Raw genomic sequence first — 18619 nt, forward strand, 5'->3', positions numbered from 1 at the left:
CACAAGAGTGCCACCATGGCCCTTAATGGCCTGCTTCCTAAACTTACAGGACCCTGGCCTGATACTCCGAGAGATGAGATGAGCTGGAGAGGTCAAATATGCAAACAACACAATAATGGTCTTTTCAGACTATTTCCTGGAATTACAGAAACAATGGCAAACCTTTGACTCCATCAAAGCAAAACTGGTCTTTCCGGTGAAACTTAAGGTTACAATTGAGGGCAAATCACTCTTCTATCAGACATGAGAGGAGGCATGAACCTGGATCAAGGAGAGCCCACCTTTACATGTAACCATGACTCGATGGGTGTTTCCCGCTCTGGCACTCCGAAAGAAACAGGACCCAGACAATGGAGAGAGAAGAGGAGCTGCCAACTGGCCCTGACAAAGAAGAAACGAGTAGGGATGCCCTCTTGCCCCTTACTGCTCCCAGAGGAGGCACTCCACACCACAGATACGGACATAGAATGGTCTAAAATAGTACATAGGAGGAACCAACTTAGGGGCAGGGGACGAACTACCTCTGACCAATCGGAACACGGACACTCAGCAGAAATAGACAGTGGCCTTCCACTACTCCAGAAGATCGCCCACATGGAGTAACTCAGTCAAGACACTGCCGCTAGGGCTCCTGCAACAGATGCGCTAGGGATGCAAAGAAGGATGAGATGCACAGGCTTGCCAGAGGCCAGATGAGAGTAAAATAGCACAAGGTGCCCCTTGACTACTACAGATTATGCCCAGTGGGTGTTTTATTTAGTGTAGGGAACACATTCTTTTTGCTTTGGGATGAGGTTTAAAATGTTGACTTGGAGGGGTGGAGGGATACCGACCTCTCAGGCGTATCCTATGACACAGTTGTCATGTTGGATGTTGGGGCTATGTGCTTGGGAAGTGGGAGAGAGTGTTGAGGAGGGGTTGGTTGGGGGGACCTGGGATGTAGAGTTACACATGGGGAGAGTTGTTTAATATCTAAGGCAAGATGAAGAGACAGTGAGGTTAGATACAGTGAAGGGAGCAAATAATTCTGGCAGCAAGTGGCCTCGATCCTCCGCAGAGAGATCTATCACACACATAGGGTGAGAGGAGCTATTCGGTATTGACATGGAATGTCAATGGACTTGGAAATAAAATCAAGAGGGTGTTGGTGGGCAAATATTTTGGGAGATTAAAACCAGATATAATCCTCCTCCAAGAGATGCACCTCTGGGGCACACTATGCACCTTTCTGGGGAAAGGTATGTACACCACTCTCGTTCATGCTGGGTTCCCACCAGGATCCAGGAGAGTGCTATACTAATCAAAAAGACACCTCCCTATCAAACAAATAAAATCTGGACAGATCCCAACAGTATGTTTGTTGCAGTCCAGGGGACATGGGGCCGGAAAGAATTTACCTTGATGATTGTCAATGCACCACTAATATTGCAAGCCCAAACACTGGACAAGGCAGCTGTGATATTGCTGGAATCTGAGTCCTCAGCGCACATAATAAGAGTGGGTTTCACTGATGTAGTGGACCCCCACATAGACCGCACACATGTTGCACCGGTACAATGATGGACAAAACCCCTGGCTAGGTTTCTACACTTTAGGCCTGAATGACCTTTGTCGCCAAAAACACCCTAATGACCACGTACACTCACACTTTTCAGGCGGATATAAGGTGTTCTCCGGGGTAGGCTTTCTCCTCGCTCCAGCCAGAGAGATAGGGATGGTTGAAAAGGTAGACTACCAGGCAAGGGGACTGTCTGATCAGTCACCCCTTTGGCTGACAGCCCGTGGATGACCAATCGGGCAGCAGTCTGGGTGGCAGCTAAACTCATGGGAACTACTGGAAATGACAGTGGGTTGCGAAATTAGAGTAAACTCTGAGCTGTACTTTCAAGACAATGAGGACTCAGTGTCCTCAGCGGTTGTCCTATGAGAGGCCTACAAAATTGTACCCAGAGATAGGGCGCAAAATATCATCGCTCTTAAGAAACGGAAAGAGACCCATGAGATTGAGACATTGGAGCGCAACCTCCTAGACCTGAAAAGACATGTGGGTCCAGATTCTGACCCGGCTGCAATCCATCAGATTATGGTCACCCTCAGGGAGTATCAGGCTTTAGCATTCCAGGGAGACTGCTGGCCTGGTTAGGTAGGAAGGAGAGGTCATTACTGTGGATAGACTCTATTAACGAGGAAGGTGTAGCATACACGGCAGAGCAGATGTCTTTGGTAGATGTTATGCAGATTTTTATAGAAGGCCAGGATATTAGCAGATGACCACCAAATTAGCAGTTACTTAAGCGCAATCAATACTCCCTCCTTCTTTTTAGAAGACCGAGCTGGCCTGAACATAGAGCTTACCCTGGAAAGAGTCACAACAGCAATTGGTAAGCAAAAATTGGGGAAGACCCTGGGTCCTAATGGATTATCGGCAGAATTCTTTACAGAGAACACTGTTCTGCTGGGCCCCTATCTGTTAAAAATGTACCTGGCAGCGCGTGCAGAAGAACACTCCCACCAGACCTCCGTAATGCCACAATAGTGGTGATTCACAAACCAGGGAAGCCTTACACGGACTGTGGGTGCTACCAACCCATTTCACAAATAAATGAAGAAGTTAAAATATTGGGCTTCACCAGTTGCTGGTGAAGACATCTCTGATTGGCTGACCAGTCCGGACTCATGTTGAAGAGGCCGGATGCTAAGAGATATGCACACTCCTATGGGATGGGGTCATCCAAGGGTGGTGCTCCAGATACTCCAACGCAGTCAATACAATGGTGGGATTGCACTGCCAGATATACGATCATACAACTGGGCAGCTCACCTGGTTGTCATTAATGAATGGGGATATTTACCAGGTAGCCATCAAACATACGCTCCTGAACGACTTCAGTTCCAACCCGTCCCTATCTCCACTATATTTATGGGGGCAGGAGAGTTTGGAAGCTACTGCTAGTGACTCACTGGACGATAAAGGCTTGGAAGGGGGTGGAACAACAAATCAGGTGGAACAAGAGATACACAAAAGAAACCCCTTCATGGAAGGGGACACGTCTGCCAGAACTGGGTAAACTACAAGTCTTCGGACCTTGAGACATGGTGGGGATATCTAAGTTAGGTGACCTGCTAGAGAGGGGCTCCCTGAATTCCTAGAGCTCACTCCAACATGAGTACCAGATAAGTAACACCCAATTATACAAATACTTGCAATTACAGCATGGATGGAGTGGAGGGACTGGAGGGGAGACTCATTCAGGGAGAACTATCAGACAAAGCTGTCTCATGGACAAATAAACCCTTAATAAATAACATTCCAGACAACCAGAAGGCCCTTAGAGCTCAATGGAAACTTACCACGAGGGAACTGGTAGATATCAACTAAGAAGCTGCACTGTTGTACCCAAGAGTGTTGGCCATCAAATTTAGGCTGCGACTGATACAATTTATGATCCCACACAAGGTTTATTTTGATAGGGCATGCTTACATAAATTTGGGAGGGTAGAGACACCTGATTGTTTTGGCTAGCTGTAAGATGGAGAGAGGGACCTATATACACACGCTATGGGAATGCCAAGATACAGCCATATACTGGGGATCCTCGAACCTCCCTATTGTGACCGAGTAGAAGGCAGGTATGGACCTTTAAATGGGCACGGTGATGGTGACATATAAGGCGAGAGGGTGCCCAAAGTAGTTTTCAAAGATCTGGGGACCCTGGTTGAGGTACTATGGGCTGGAAAGTGAGGGTGAAATGGATGGGCCATGGCCACAGATTGCGGAATAGAGACCGGCGCAAGGTGGAGTATCTTTCTTCCCAGTATGCACCATGTGTTTGTACTCACCATGAGATGCTGTTTAGTGAAGGCTGGGCCGGTTACAAACTGTATTTGTACCACTGCTGAGTTGATTCAAAGTTTTCTTGTCCTAAGATGCTCTTCGTCTTTAATGAAACTGTAATAATAAAAACAATTTAAAGAAAAGAATGTAGTTGAAGTGCCGAGCAGTCAGCGATGCATCGGAGTCGATCCTCGGAACAGCTGCAATACCCCAGCACTGGAGGAGATGAGCCAGTTCCAATTGCTTGTGTCAACGGTGATGCATGGATTCTGCTGACGCAGCACATTAAACCCACTTCCAAGGGTCCGGGACTGGTTGGCATACCCTTGGCAGGTCAGACTCACAGATGGCAGTGTCCAGGTGCTGTAGCAGGTGAGTTAGAATTATTTTATGTCCCTGAGACTTCAATCAGGAGGAAATCCAACAAGACCTGGGAGTCATTCCGGTTCTGGACTTGAGTGATGTGGGTCCTTTCCTTCTCACCCAGGCAAGGAGGACAGTAGGAGGCAGGTCAGCACAGCAAGAACAGAGTACTTCCAGAGCAGCAGTCCAGCAGAGTTGTAGTACTTCAGCAGCACGGCAGTCCTTCTTCCTGGCAGAGTATCCACAGGTCCAGGAGTGTACCGAAGTGGTAGAGTCAGAAGTTCAGTTCTTAAACCCACAAATGCTTTTGAAGAGGGGCTTTGGAGTGCACAGAGGTCCTCCATTACTGCCCTGGCTCCAGACTCACTACAGGGGGTTAAGCAGTCCTTTGTGGTGTGTGGGGACAGGCCATAGCCTATTCAGGTGTAAATGTAAGGTTGTGTCCAGCTCCTCCCTCCCATCCTGCCACAGATGGCCCACCAGGATGTGGATGTTCCATTACATCACACCTAAGCTGCCTTTGTGTGTTGCACAAAGCCCATCTGTCATCCACCCCAGATATGTATTGGAGACAGGCTTCAGACATACAGTGATGCAGAGCAAAAAAATTGCATCATTCTAAAGGATGATTGTTTCTAGTTCAGGGAGGACCTGACTAGGTAGTTCCGGCTGGACTGTCAAGCTAGCCTGGATGATACCCTGAAAACGGTCCCAGGATGCTTGTTCCTGGTCATGTGTGGACATGGTTTGGCAGCTTGGTTTGGACTGTTCCCAAGAGGAGCAGGGTAAAGACTGATTTGCATATGGCTGGGTCCAAACTGGGGTTGCGTGGTGAGCAAGAAAATTATGGATTTAATCCAGATGTGTGACTGGGGTAAACGTTTGCATTATTCATCACTCCATCCATCACCTGTTCTTATTGCATCTTTCTAAAAGTGTCATTTTTAAAATTGTAATGATACATTTGACTTTACCAGTAAAGAGGATTTATCATTACAATTCCATAGGTACTAAACATGACATCTCCACCTCCTCCCATTTGGGATTTATGGCTTATTAGATGTAACAAGAAATCCTTAATGTTAACCTATGAGGAAGGGTAGGCCGCACAGTAGTGAAAAACTGATTTGGGAGTTTTTCACTACCAGGACATGTAAAACGTAACAGTACATGTCATACCTTTAATTACACAGCCCCCTGCCCTATGTACTACCTAGGGCCTGCCCTAGAGGTGACTTATATGTATTAAGTGCCAGGTTGACATGGCAGTATAAGCTGTACACACAGTCTCTGCGGTGACAGGCTATATACATGATTAAAGGGCTCCTTAAGTGGATGGCACAATCAGTACTGCAGACCCACTAATAGAATTTTATTTGCAGGCCCTGGGCACGTGTAGTGCACTGTACTAGGGACTGAGAGGTACATTAAATATGCCAATTGTGGTTAATCCAATCAAACCATGTTTAGGAAAGAGCACAAGCACTTTAGCAGTGGTCAGCACTGGTAAAGTGCACATAGTCCTTAGGCCAACAATAAAGAGATCAGCAAAATTGGAGGCAAGCAGGCAAAAAGTTTGGTGGAAGACTACCCTAAGGCTGACAGGTCTAACAAACTTAAACTTAGACTGCAGGGCACAGGTAAATTGGCATTAGAGGTTTCTCGTGTAAGTTAGGGTGGCCTCTGATCTAGAGTGGTGCATGAGCTCTGCAGTGCCTTTTGACATTTTGTTAGTCTTTTATATCGTGCTCACTGAGATGACTTATTTTCTACGCTTAGTTAGGGCCTATGAACTTTATGGGCCTGATTCATTCCCCAGCTCACTGCTGCTACCTCATTTAATTGTCTACTCTACCACGTCTGCACAGTACAGAACCATTTAATGAACTATGTAAGTATTTCCACTTTAGTAAACCACTTTAGTGACAACTTCTGATTTTTTCAGATCTAAACGTGGTAATTGTTCCCTAACGCTATAAGTATTTTGCCAATTGTGCTGCAACTACTTGTCCTAGTTAACGCTTACCTCAAATTTGCTTTCATCTTCTTGTTTGTTTATAAGACTTTTTTGATCTGCTGACCCGCATATCACATTATTAAACTTTTTTTGTGAGATGATTTTCAACTTTCCTCCTCCGCCATCAGATATCGATATTTTTATTTTTTTAATTTCTCAGGAGCTACTGAACGGATTTACACCATTTAAAAAAAAAGCACACTTTCTGAACCAATACCTACCTTTTTGCTTAATGTGGTGTAATTCCGTTCTGCAGTTTGGGCTGTAGCTTTCTCTACATTTTCCTGTGGAAATTAACATGGAGAAAATGCGTTTTGGGCCCCCCTTTTTTCTCCACCCCTGCTTGACAAATCACCCTGAAACTTCCAAGGTTGGAGCTGACCTGAATGAACGATTCATTTTTAAAATTTCGTGAAGATTCGCCAAACGTCGCCAAAGATATTGGCAAAAGAATGGAAAGGAGGTCCTAATTATAACTATGAAATGAAACCTACAATTCAGAAATAAAATAAAATCACCCACCACAGAATGATTTATGTGACAAAACTGTAAACTGTCCTTGGGTGAGTAAGCTCAAGTATGCATTCTTGAATTAATATTCTGCTTTGCTCTCCTCACCATATGTTTGGAAGTCAAGCAGACAGTCAAAGATGCCAATAAATCTGTGCTGCTAAACTTCAGCTACAAAGTAAAAAAGTCACAGCAGTAACATAATTTGCAGTTTTCTGATACAGTGTTTGCATTGATAAAGCACTGTTATCTGGCCAAATGACTGAATAACATATTTTAAACATCATACAACTAATCGACTGGCCAGTAAAAAGGAAACTTTTAGGGACTGATGTACATCGAGAGTTCTCTGCTACAGAATACTGGGGTGGCAGATTTAGAAGCCTCTTGCACCACTTTTGCGTCACTTTTCCCATGTTAAAGGTGACGCAGAAAGTGGCGCACGGAGTTTGTAAATCTGCCCCTGGGTTTTTACAGAGGTCAATCATTTTAGCAGAAAGTCATTCATTCAGCATAACAAACCTGTAATGCCAGTAGGCTATGATTCGACATATACTAGCTGCCATTATTTTGATTAGCAGTAACAAATCCCCGAACTGGAGTTGTTTCCTACTGCAAAGCAAAAACAAGCATTTTCAATGCAATAGGTCTCGCATTTGCGACCATTTAATCTATTGGAATTGTAAATGACAATGCCTTTTAATTATGTGTTTTTAAAGCAACACATATAAAAAAGGCTTTGTCATTTTTAATGCCAATAACTCAAACTCTCGCAAATGCAAGACCACTCTAATGGTGGCCATGCCCCTTTCTTTAGACGCGTCTCGCCACATGCAGGTTGCAGCGAGCAGTGTCTAAAGAAAGGGGCATGGCCAACATTAAAGGGAAAACATGAATAGTGCGCTTTCACCCAAAGTGAAAAAAAATTATTAATTTCAAAGGTCCCGTAGCGTGGCCCCTAAAGTGAAAGTGGCCCTCACTGTTAATTAAATAACTAAAGAAGCAAGGCAGCTAAAGTGAAAATGGCCCGTGCTGTTAATTAGATAATTAATTAAGCGCAGCCGCTATAGTGGAAGCAGACTGCGCTATAATTTAAAAACAAATAGAATAAAATTAGGCGGCAGCTGTGATGTTGTGGGTGGAATGAGGGAAGATCCGTAAAGAAAATAGTACTCTCCGACTTATAAAGCAGAGCGTATAACACCGCAAGTAAAAAGTCCAGACGTTATGGGAGGTTACAAATGCAGACGAGGCGGTACCAAGGAGGGACTACTAAACCTATTCACAAATGAAAAGCAATGATTTCGCAAGGACAGTAACAGGAGCCAATGGAAAAAGATGGGCTGGAAATGGGCGGAGTTTCTATGCCATTCCTCAATACAGCATGCCTCGCAGAGCAGCACTGCCTAGGCTTGACCTAAAAAATAAATAGCCCTGATTCACAAGGATTTTTCTCCTTGATTCTGGGTGCTGATGTTTCCTGCCCAGGCACTCCATGTCTCGTATGGTGGACGTGAGCAGGAATAATAATCTGCATTGAAAGTCCCACCCTTAAGTCAGAGGATTTTCCGACATGCCGGCGCCAGCATCCGGGTGGTAGTTGAGCTCCATAGCCAGAAATCCAGCAGTTCCATCATTACTGAATAAGTATGGGAACAAGAAACTCGGTGAAGTAGGACATCTGTGCTACAAAATTGATGCCCCTCCTCTGCCGATCACTAAGTAACCCGACTGCATTGGGTAAAAAAGTATTTTTCAGTCTCTAAAACTCAACCATTATAAACGTTTTAAGCTCTGTATTCTTATGATTCAAAACTAAAGCAGCTTTGTTAATCTACAGGACCGCAGAAAATACACCTTTTATGTTACAGGTAAAAAGAAATAGATATAACAAGATAAAATAAATTAAATGTAAACCGATATCCTTCTTAGGAATTTTTAATTAACCTCAGATGAGGGAAATATTACTACCCGATTGAATGCCATAAATATGGCAAACACCAAGCAATGGTATCTAGCAACTAGGCTCTTTCATTCAGTACAATCCTCGCTGATTGGGATGTGCTAATGGGATCCTTCTTCACAGACTGCTAAGTAAACAACTAGAGTATTTCGGTCTAGCAGTGCCATAGGCTAACAGCTGAAGGGTAGGAGGTGCTAATCAAAGGAGCTGAATGGAACAGACAAAGAGGTTTCTGCAGTCTGGCTGGATTCTTTACAGGGTTGTGCAATGTTCTAAAGTCTTAGCATCTGTAAATTCGTAGTTCTTTTACAATGTTGCATTTGCCATTGACTTCACAATGTTAGTCACACATAGAAATGAACACAAATAGTGGTAAAACATCTTCTAAAGGCATGTCTGTAGGAGAAAAATGATGCGAACAAACCACTTTTAGTGGGATCACTTCCGCAAATCCTTTTTTTGCCAGAAAACTCATGCAAAAACAATGGTTGGGCTGAAAATAGCTGGTTTACTAATAAATTAGTTTTCTTCTGCAATTGAAGTTAGTAAAGTAAGATAACATCGGCAATTTGATGAAGTGTGTATTCACCAAGCTTGGCCAAACTTCGACTTTTAATAAGGCTGGAACATAACTATCTTGTGGCATTTACAAAGGCAGGTCTTTAGCACTGAATACTACACACCACATCTCCTTGTTATTGCCTGATCTTCAGTTTTATTTCTGCAGATACATTTTTGGGGCATTTTCTTCATTTACTCTGCAATTCAGGTACAAAAACTGCAGATAAGTTTCGTTCACTCACATAAAGATTATACTGTTGTTAATTGGGTCTTATTCAATGGTTGACATTCACTTGGAGTTCTCCAACAAATCAGGGCTTCTTTTAAGTCACCATGAAAGAGCTGTCATCCATCTCCTATGAAGACCTTTGTTCTCACACACACTTTTCAGAGAGCTCTGCTGCGGCTTTTGTTTGGTTGTTGCGTTTGTCATATTTTCTAGCTTTCTTATATGTGGTGATAATGTATTTATCTAACAGATCTATAATCGCCTCAGTGGATATGTATCATCAGGACAACTGGATTGCAAGTCTGTGTGGCCGGTACTGTCTTTCCTTTCCAACTGTTGGCCTTGTTACACTGGTTCACTTAGCAGCAGTCATTATGGTAGCACTATCATGGAATGAAGTATGCATAATGAGACAATATATTGGGTACAGTGAGATAAAACTGTAACTAATGGAGCATGTTGGTAGCCTTTGGCGTATGGAGATTAAGGGTTAAAAACAAACATGGATCTGGAGGTAAAGAGCCAAGGAGGGCGGAGGGAAGTGTTGGCCAATCTGTCAGTCTGCATTTTTCAATAGCCACAGCTTGCTAAATTGACCATACCTTGCCTTCTTTATGAACTGAGATTGCCCTGAGAGTACAGCTCCCACTACCATACTGTGCTGGCTTCTTTACTCAATAATTCCGCAGGGGCCTATTAGTAATGCCACACAACATTTGATCCAGATTTTCAGGCTCTTGGCTGGCAAGCTGCCTGTGGACAGGATCATTGAAAGAAGTGGTACATGTGAAAGCAACAGAGCTGAACCTCTGTCCTAGGCCTCAGTCAGCTGCATTGATCAATGACTGAGCTGCAGATTCTTTGTTCCACTGTACCCTCAAACCCAGTTGGACTTTTAGAACTCAGGAACTTCTCCTTTTCCAAAGCAAAGCTACATTCTGAAGGTGGGGAAGCAACGTGTCTATAATGTACTAAATGGGAGGGACAGCTGCCGTTAGTATTCTAACTGGAATGGGAAGCAGGCTGGGAACTGGTAATATTGTGGTAATTCGTGAGTGTAAATGCTGTGCTAACCAGTCGGTGCTTCAAATAGGAACTAATATTAATACTGGAACTGGTACTGGTGATCGACCTGTAAACTAGCAATGTGTGACGACTGACAATTGACAAAGTTAGTGCTACATGGGCTATGTGCTCATCTGGCTATGGGGTGAACTAACTGGTAAGTGGGCATTATTTTTATTTTTTATTATTATTGGGATTTCTAATGTGTGATTAGGCACATTGGCGGTGCAGGGACCCACAATCACATGTGCCATTGTAGAACTAAAGTGGAAGTGTGCTAACTGTTAACTAATTATGATAGGCGCCAACTGAAAACTGTATAGGATGTGTTAATTAGGACTGCTTTTGATGTGATAACTAGTGACCGTCTCTAATGTCTTCCAATGGCTTACTAGGTATGATGAGCTAGCTGTGAACTGACATGAATGCCTGCTAACTGGCAACTATCTTAATGTCCTACGAACATGGAATTGTAAATGATGTGTGCTAACGCTAATTGAATAAATAATGCCAAGTAAAAACATCATTATTCATCTGTCATTTATTAATCATCACCCTCAACAATTAATCAATTGATCAACTAGAACACCTTAATTTGCCACCCTTTAATACACTCTCACTCTCATGTATTTATCCATTCATCCCTAACCTCTCATTCATCTATGTCGGTGGGGGGGGGCAGAGTGGGGGGAGTTGACAGTCAGCCAAATCAGCGATGCGGCAAGTGCAAGGTAAGTGGCTTTATTTCCTTTTTATTTAATTTGACCTATCCTGTCTTCTGTCGACTTCCCTCCACCACGCCCTGCCCACCCAACACTCTTACCTCTGCCTGTCACCTCTGCTTACTCGTCCATCCTCATTTACTCATTCATTGATCCATTTAATCTCACATGCTCTAAACCTGTATGCTTTCATCTTTCCTTACATTCTCACTCTCTGATCTGTTCACCCATCCAGTAAGTGGAATAACCATCACATTTGTAAAGCGTGCCCATCAGTCAAACTATAAATGAGGCCCTAAGCTTGGGAAACATACTACTTAATTTGGATCCTTGGCATCAAAGTTCCTGCTATGGCCTTTTTTATTGCTTATGTTTATACATTTAATCAATAATATTGATAAATCTATCATTATATTATTATCACTGCTTTCCTAGCTGTGAACATGCATGATTAGTATTACATGTCAGGTGTTTGGTCATGTAGTAGTGATATAATTGAGCAATACTATTGATTTATAAGCCTGTAAAGTTTATTTATTTATATCTATGGTGTGTGATAATGAAATGCAACTAACTTATAATTTTTTCACCCCTCAGCTTGCATGTACAGCCACAGGTCCTTATTTAGATTAGGTGGTGTAGTAATGGGCCATCCTTGTATAACTAAAGGATGTTCCATCCTACCTCTATTAAAGCAGGGTAAGTTCTGTGTTCCTTACAGGCCATCAGAAGACCAGCCTCATTTTGATCAATCCTTGCCCTTTATATGACCATGATGCACAACATGGCATCATTGTCATGGTTAGCTTACAAGACAAAACAATATTCCCTATGATTTAGGAGAAAACTACCAGTGCATTAGTTGTAGTGTATTTCGGTTGTACATAAAATACTTACTTTGAGGGCTTGTCTTTGGAAAACAAATACAATAACAAACATCTGAACATGCTGTCATGGCACGGCTGACCAGCTAGCACTGCTTGCTGTAGCTGAAACTACGCTTGTCATGTCAGCAGGAACAGTTTTGAAAAAAAGGAGACTGTGGATTTGGCGCTTTCACAGCCCCCGCTACTTAGTGTCCATCTAGCCGAAGTCTAAATAAGGACATTGGTCATAAGATATGACAGAGTGTGTCCTAATAGCTATTGGGGTGGACTGGTTGTAAAAATGAAGTGAAGAGAGGTGATAAAAACATGTTGCAAAAAGGTAGGCTATATAGCCTTGCATAACCAGTTTCTTAACTGCATGTTATACATATAGCTCATTTGCTGACTTTTCAGAGACAGTCTGTAGAACATCTTCTGTTATGCCTCCACATTTGAAAAGGCATGGTGAGGATTTATGTGGAGCATTTTCCCTTAAAATTTGAAAAATATTATAAGAGAGCTTCCTTAACTTGGTCGTTCGATTTAATTTGAAAACGGTATTTGCCCCACACTTCCATGTATACTATACTTGGCGCCATGGATCCATAGTGTTCCTGAACGTTCTAACTCACTCTGTTCAGGTTCAACCAGCAATACATGTCTGCAACAGCTGATTAAAGGAATTATTCGAAATATAACTAAAGGAACCAGCTTCTACTAATATGGCTACCTTTGGGAGGAGCTCAGGACAAACAGGTATATTGTTGAAACAGCAGTGTGATGTGAAATCATAAGTGGAAAATTATTTACATTTTTATTTTCATGTTTTATAAGGGGCGCAGAAATTACCACATCTCAACAGCAAGTTGGTGATACATCTGCAAAACCATAACAGGAAAGGAAGGGTTAAGAGAACAGTAAATTAAACAAACATTAGCAGAGCTAACAGGCCTAGATATGATATGCCAACACATGCATTCATACAGGTTGTTCAAATGCGTTTTGCTCACAAATGCTTATTATCACATTAAAGCCTGTCCTATTGACTTTGTCAATGCTGGGGAAAAAAGTAGAAAACAAAGGTTACTTTCGGTATGGAATGCATATAGGAGCGAAAGGGGCAGTTTAGACCTCAGAGGACGGTCTTTACTCAGTCAGGGCGATGGGGCAAAATACTCTGTTGCCCTGAAAAGTGTCGTCCGCCGAATACAGAGATCTCCTGCTGCAATAGGGCCATCTCTAACCTTGGCAGAAACAGCGGGGTGAACAAGGCAAAGCAGTAACCTGGGACAGAATGAGAAAATTGAGCTTAGCAGTCAAAGCTTCCCTTGAATAGTGGGATCTTCGGATACTTCTGGAATGGTTTAAGATCTCATGCGTGTCTCATCTTCAGAGGGAATGGGTTTTCCCTGCAGCTTTGCAAATAACACACATTTTGTCCGTTGAACCCCGTTGTGCACTGGGTGTTGCATCTTCTTCGGGGGAAATTATATTTATGTTACCACCGTGCGTAGTTTAAAAAATGTATTTTGTCGACAATATGTTTGGCTCACATTTATTTCCGAAATCTTTATTCCAACAAAAGCATCTTGCCAAGGTATGTAGTCAGGAGGCACAGCCTTCAATATATGCTGCTTCTGCAGCAGCTCCTGAGGAAAAAGAAGATACGATTCATTTGCTGTGGTAATAAAAGTGAGATTTACGTTTTAAATCGACTAATGAACTGGTAATGGATTCTCCTGAGCATGACAGATAAGATCCAGCAACTAATTTGAAATCCGACAGAATCTTAGCCTAGAATAAGGAAGACTTCCCCGCAGCTGCTGCCTCTAAGACCCTAGAACCCTCATCTCCCTCATGAGACCACGCCCCCTGCCACATGGCTTTGAAGGGGTGCTGCTACTAATTGCCAGAGCACATTGCCAAACACTCCCTGAATCATTTAACAGTTCATCGTTCTGATTCAATTAAGGGCCAATTTGCAGCTTATTTATCAGTTAGTTTTCTCCCCCTCCTGAACTTTAATGTTCTGTGACTGACAACTTTAATTGTGCTCATCGCGGAGAACACAGAGCATTTTTAATAACACGGAAATGCTGAAAAGTGCTTTGGTTCACACTAAAAAGCTCATGAGTTGCGGCTGATTAGCAGAGTGCATATTATCTTAAACTTCCATTTACATGACGTGGAGGCTGCCTCTTTCATGGACCTCTGGTTTCCATCCGTTCATTTGAATTAATCGAATTGATTCTCGCTTACTGGGTTTCTTCTGTCAACTGATTTGCATGCAGGTCAAATAACTTAGACCGCAGAGATTCTTTTCCATCTAGCTACAGCTGTATTAGCCTGTCACTCTTCAGACTATTTCTGTGCAAATGAATTATTGTAATTCAAATATTGGATGCTTCTTCATGCCGATAATATCAAGGATTCAATTTGGGCACATGTACTTATGATGCTGAGGGGTTGTGCACATTTGATAATTAAACATCCAGCTCACGTCATTCTTCCTTATCCCGCTCAAAGCAAGCCGCCATGAGATAACTTGTTGACCATTTTCCAAATTGTGAACAAGAAATTACACTGAGTCAGTGTATCCACTACATGCCAGTGAAGCCTCAAGCCTAATTTGAACAGATGCAAGAAGTATTCAAAGCAGTGATGGATGGAATGCCTGAATTAATCTCTGCCTCGTGCCACATCCCAATCCATCGTTATTTTGCACACCATCCCACCTCAGTTTGGGCCCATCTATTTGCAAAACAGACTCCGTCCTGCTCCAATAGGAACAGTCCAGCCTAAACAGCCAAGCCAGTTCCTCCTTGAACTGGAAAACAAGCAACCTAGGACTGGTTTCACCCTAGTTATGGGCTCATCCACTAATATTTAATACTATATGTAAATATATACTATAATAGATTGATATCTGTGTTTGTATTTATATACATATATGTGTGTGTGTAAATATTACCTACTGGCGATAGCCAGTAGGTATGTATATATGGTTAGGATCTAGCTACCATAGGAAATCCGCAACATTCTATTGGAATAACTTTGGCGCCGGTTGAAGAATTTGCGTGTAATTTTCCAAAATTTAGGCCAGCTCCGCTCCGCTTCTTCCCTGGAAGTTTCGGGGGGATTCGTCATGCGGGGGCCAAGAAAAAAGGGGGGTCCCAAAACGTGTTTTCCCCATGTTAATTTCCATAGGACGAATAGACAAGGCTACAGCCCGAACCGCTGAATGGAATTACACCAAACTTTGCAAAATTGTAGGGACTGGTACGCAGAAGTGCCTTTTCTATATTTGGTGAAAATTGCTCCAGTGGTTATTATCAAAATTAACTTCAAAAACACATATATATCTATATAAGCTTACTGTAAGCTTACTGTACTCTGTACCTTCCAGAGTACGAGCTGCATTCTGATTGGCTGCCAATGTCTGTCAACACTCCAAAACAGAAATTGTTGGCAGCCATCTTGTACCTCGGTAGACTGAGGCACAGGAAAGCTGAAAAACAAATGTGTAGAACTCAAAAAGGGGGCAGGGTAGAAGCCCCCTGACCCCCTAGGCCTGCTCAGGGGGTCCCGCAAGGACGCCCAAGGCAAAAAAAAAAATTGTTTTCAAAATTCAAATTCTTCATCCAAGAAGTGTTGGCAGTCATCTTGGGACCAATATACATGATAGCACCTCATTAATAAGCATTGCAGTTAATAGAAGGGTTTAGGACTTTAGTTACATTATAAATCATTTGTTGATGGTACCATACTCATTTTAGGAATTGTGGTGTGTTCTAAGGTGATTTTACCATGTGAAAAAGCCTTCTGCTGGGATATCATGAATCATGTTTGAAAGAAAACTATTATCTCATGCTTTTCCCACAGTGGTTTGGAAGGGGATCTATAAGCTAAACTGAAAGCATATTTTCTGTAAATTCACATTATCTTTCTCAGTCATGTGAGAATGAAGTCTGACATTCTCAGTAAAACATGTACATCCAACAAGGACAGAGACTGTCAGTTGATTCCTTTGTGTTCTACTGCAGCTTCCCAGAGTGTTCTAAAGAACAAGAGCGCTAACAGTCCTACTTATTACAAAGGTATGGCACACCAGAAGCCATCTTGATTGGAATAAAGTGGTAACTCTTAAAACATTTAATTTAAAAAGGAACAAAATGAGGGGGTATATTTTGCCATAGAAAGTATGATTAGTGCTGCAGAAAGAAAAATTAGGGCGCATTTTGAGTGACTTCTCAAATCCTCTTCTATTTCATACAAAAAAAATTCTGACATGCAGTCTCCCAAGATGGCCACCAGAGACAAAAGAGCCCAAATGTAGCCCAAATATCACCCAGATGTAGCCCAAGTATAGCCCAATGACAGAATGTCCCAGAGTGTTCTAAAGAACAACTAGAGCGTTAACAGTCTTACTTATGACAAAAGTATGGCACACCAGAAGCCATCTTGATTGGAATAAAGTGGTAACTCTTAAAACATTTAATTTAAAAAGGAACAAAATGAGGGGGTATATTTTCCCATAGAAAGTATGATTAGTGCTGCAGAAAGAAAAATTAGGGCGCATTTTGAGTGACTTCTCAAATCCTCTTCTATTTCATAAAAAAATTCTGACATGCAGTCTCCCAAGATGGCCACCAGAGACAAAAGAGCCCAAATGTAGCCCAAATATCACCCAGATGTAGCCCAAGTATAGCCCAATGACAGAATGTCCCTGAGTGTTCTAAAGAACAACTAGAGCGTTAACAGTCTTACTTATGACAAAAGTATGGCACACCAGAAGCCATCTTGATTGGAATGAAGTGGTAAGTCTGAAAACATTTAATTTAAAAAGGAACAAAATGAGGGGGTTCATTTTGCCATAGAAAGTATGATTAGTGCTTCAGAAAGAAAAATTAGGGCACATTTGGAGTGACTTCTCAAATCCTCTTCTATTTCATTAAAAAAATTCTGACAGGGGGGCGTGGCTAGCAGCCATCGATGGCGGCTGCTGCTTAGGGAGGCTCCGGAGCGGTGAAGGCTTCCCGCAATAATCCGCCACATTTATCCGATGCCTACCTGTGCCAGACGGGGCGAAGGAGAACCGGAGTCCGTGCGGCGCCCAACGGTGCAAATTTGAAGCGGAATCGGCGCAGCTGCGACCCCTGACTAATAGCTGAAGCCCGGGAACCGGTGAGGCCTGTCTGCAGCTAGGGAGCACCGGAGCCACAGTAGCCCCTGAGCCCGACCGGAAGCCGACTCCCGGCGGTCACACCTGGCCGGAAGTGCCGGCGGGCCGTGGATGTCGCTCGAGCGGCAGTGATCCTTCCTCTCCTCTGGGAACCTGGGGGCACGGACAGAGCTCCGCGACCCCCGCCAGCAATAAAAGGGGGCCGTGGATACCACCCGAGGCCTCCACAGATGCCACACATCACGACGGAGGTGCCGCCATTTTTAGCGCCGGACGTGCGTCGCGTCCCTGCAGTGGCGGCCCCCCCCCCCCCTGTTTGACGGTGGTCGGTCCGGGGACCCGGCGGCCTGGGTGGGGCTCCGCGACCTTCTGGATTTCGCCCTGAGAGGTGGACACCGGGGGCGCGATTTTCTTCCCCCCCCCCCTCCTTGCCTGGAGGGTGCAGAACTACACAGGGGCGAGTGGACATTGCATTACCTACGCCTGGCGGGGAACCCCTCCCCATATGAACAGCAGCGGGGCCGCACCTACGAACCTCACTTGATCCGCACCGCCTAGCTGAACAGGAGCACAGTGTTCGGCGCGGATTGGCCGGCGGGGGGGAAACCACTGCATCTTCTGCCATCTGGGAGCGCGGCGCCCCATGTTCCCCTGCTGTGGCGACTGTGGTCCAGGCCTGCCATAGCGTGCACGGGCGGAGTGACCTTCCACCCTCACGACGGACCTTGCATTTCGGAGGGTGTCCGACATGTCGCAGAGGGGCCCCAGACAAAGTGCCACCCAGGCCAGGTTGGACAAATTCGCATATGACAAGCACTCCCCGCCCCAAGAACAGCGCAAAACGAGGGGGGAAACGACGGAGACGGAAGGTGCCAAGAAGGCCACTATCGAAGACGTCCTGGCGGCATTGGCACAGGTGCAAGCAACAGTGGGTTCGATGGCTGCTGAGGTCACACTCATCCGGGCTGACCTCCACAAAATGTCTGAAAAGGTCAAGCAAATGGAGGTGGTCACCAAATCCCTGGTCGAGGATGTATCGGAACTGCAGACGGCGATGGAACGACTGCAGACGGATAACAAACTGCTTCGTGACAAGTTGGATGACCAGGAAGGGCGCTCCAGACGCAACAACGTCCGAATTATAGGAGTGCCGGAATCGGAAAACACGGGAGCCATGGACCTCTACGTGGAGGAGTTGATCAGGACCAAGCTCCAGCCTAAGGGGCTATCGAACTTCTTCTCGGTGGAACGGGCCCACAGGGTGCCGGGGGGGAAGCCTAAAACTGGAGGGCCACCTCGGCCAATT

This window comes from Lissotriton helveticus, chromosome 1_1, assembly GCF_964261635.1.
Source record: "Lissotriton helveticus chromosome 1_1, aLisHel1.1, whole genome shotgun sequence".
NCBI lineage: Eukaryota > Metazoa > Chordata > Amphibia > Caudata > Salamandridae > Lissotriton > Lissotriton helveticus.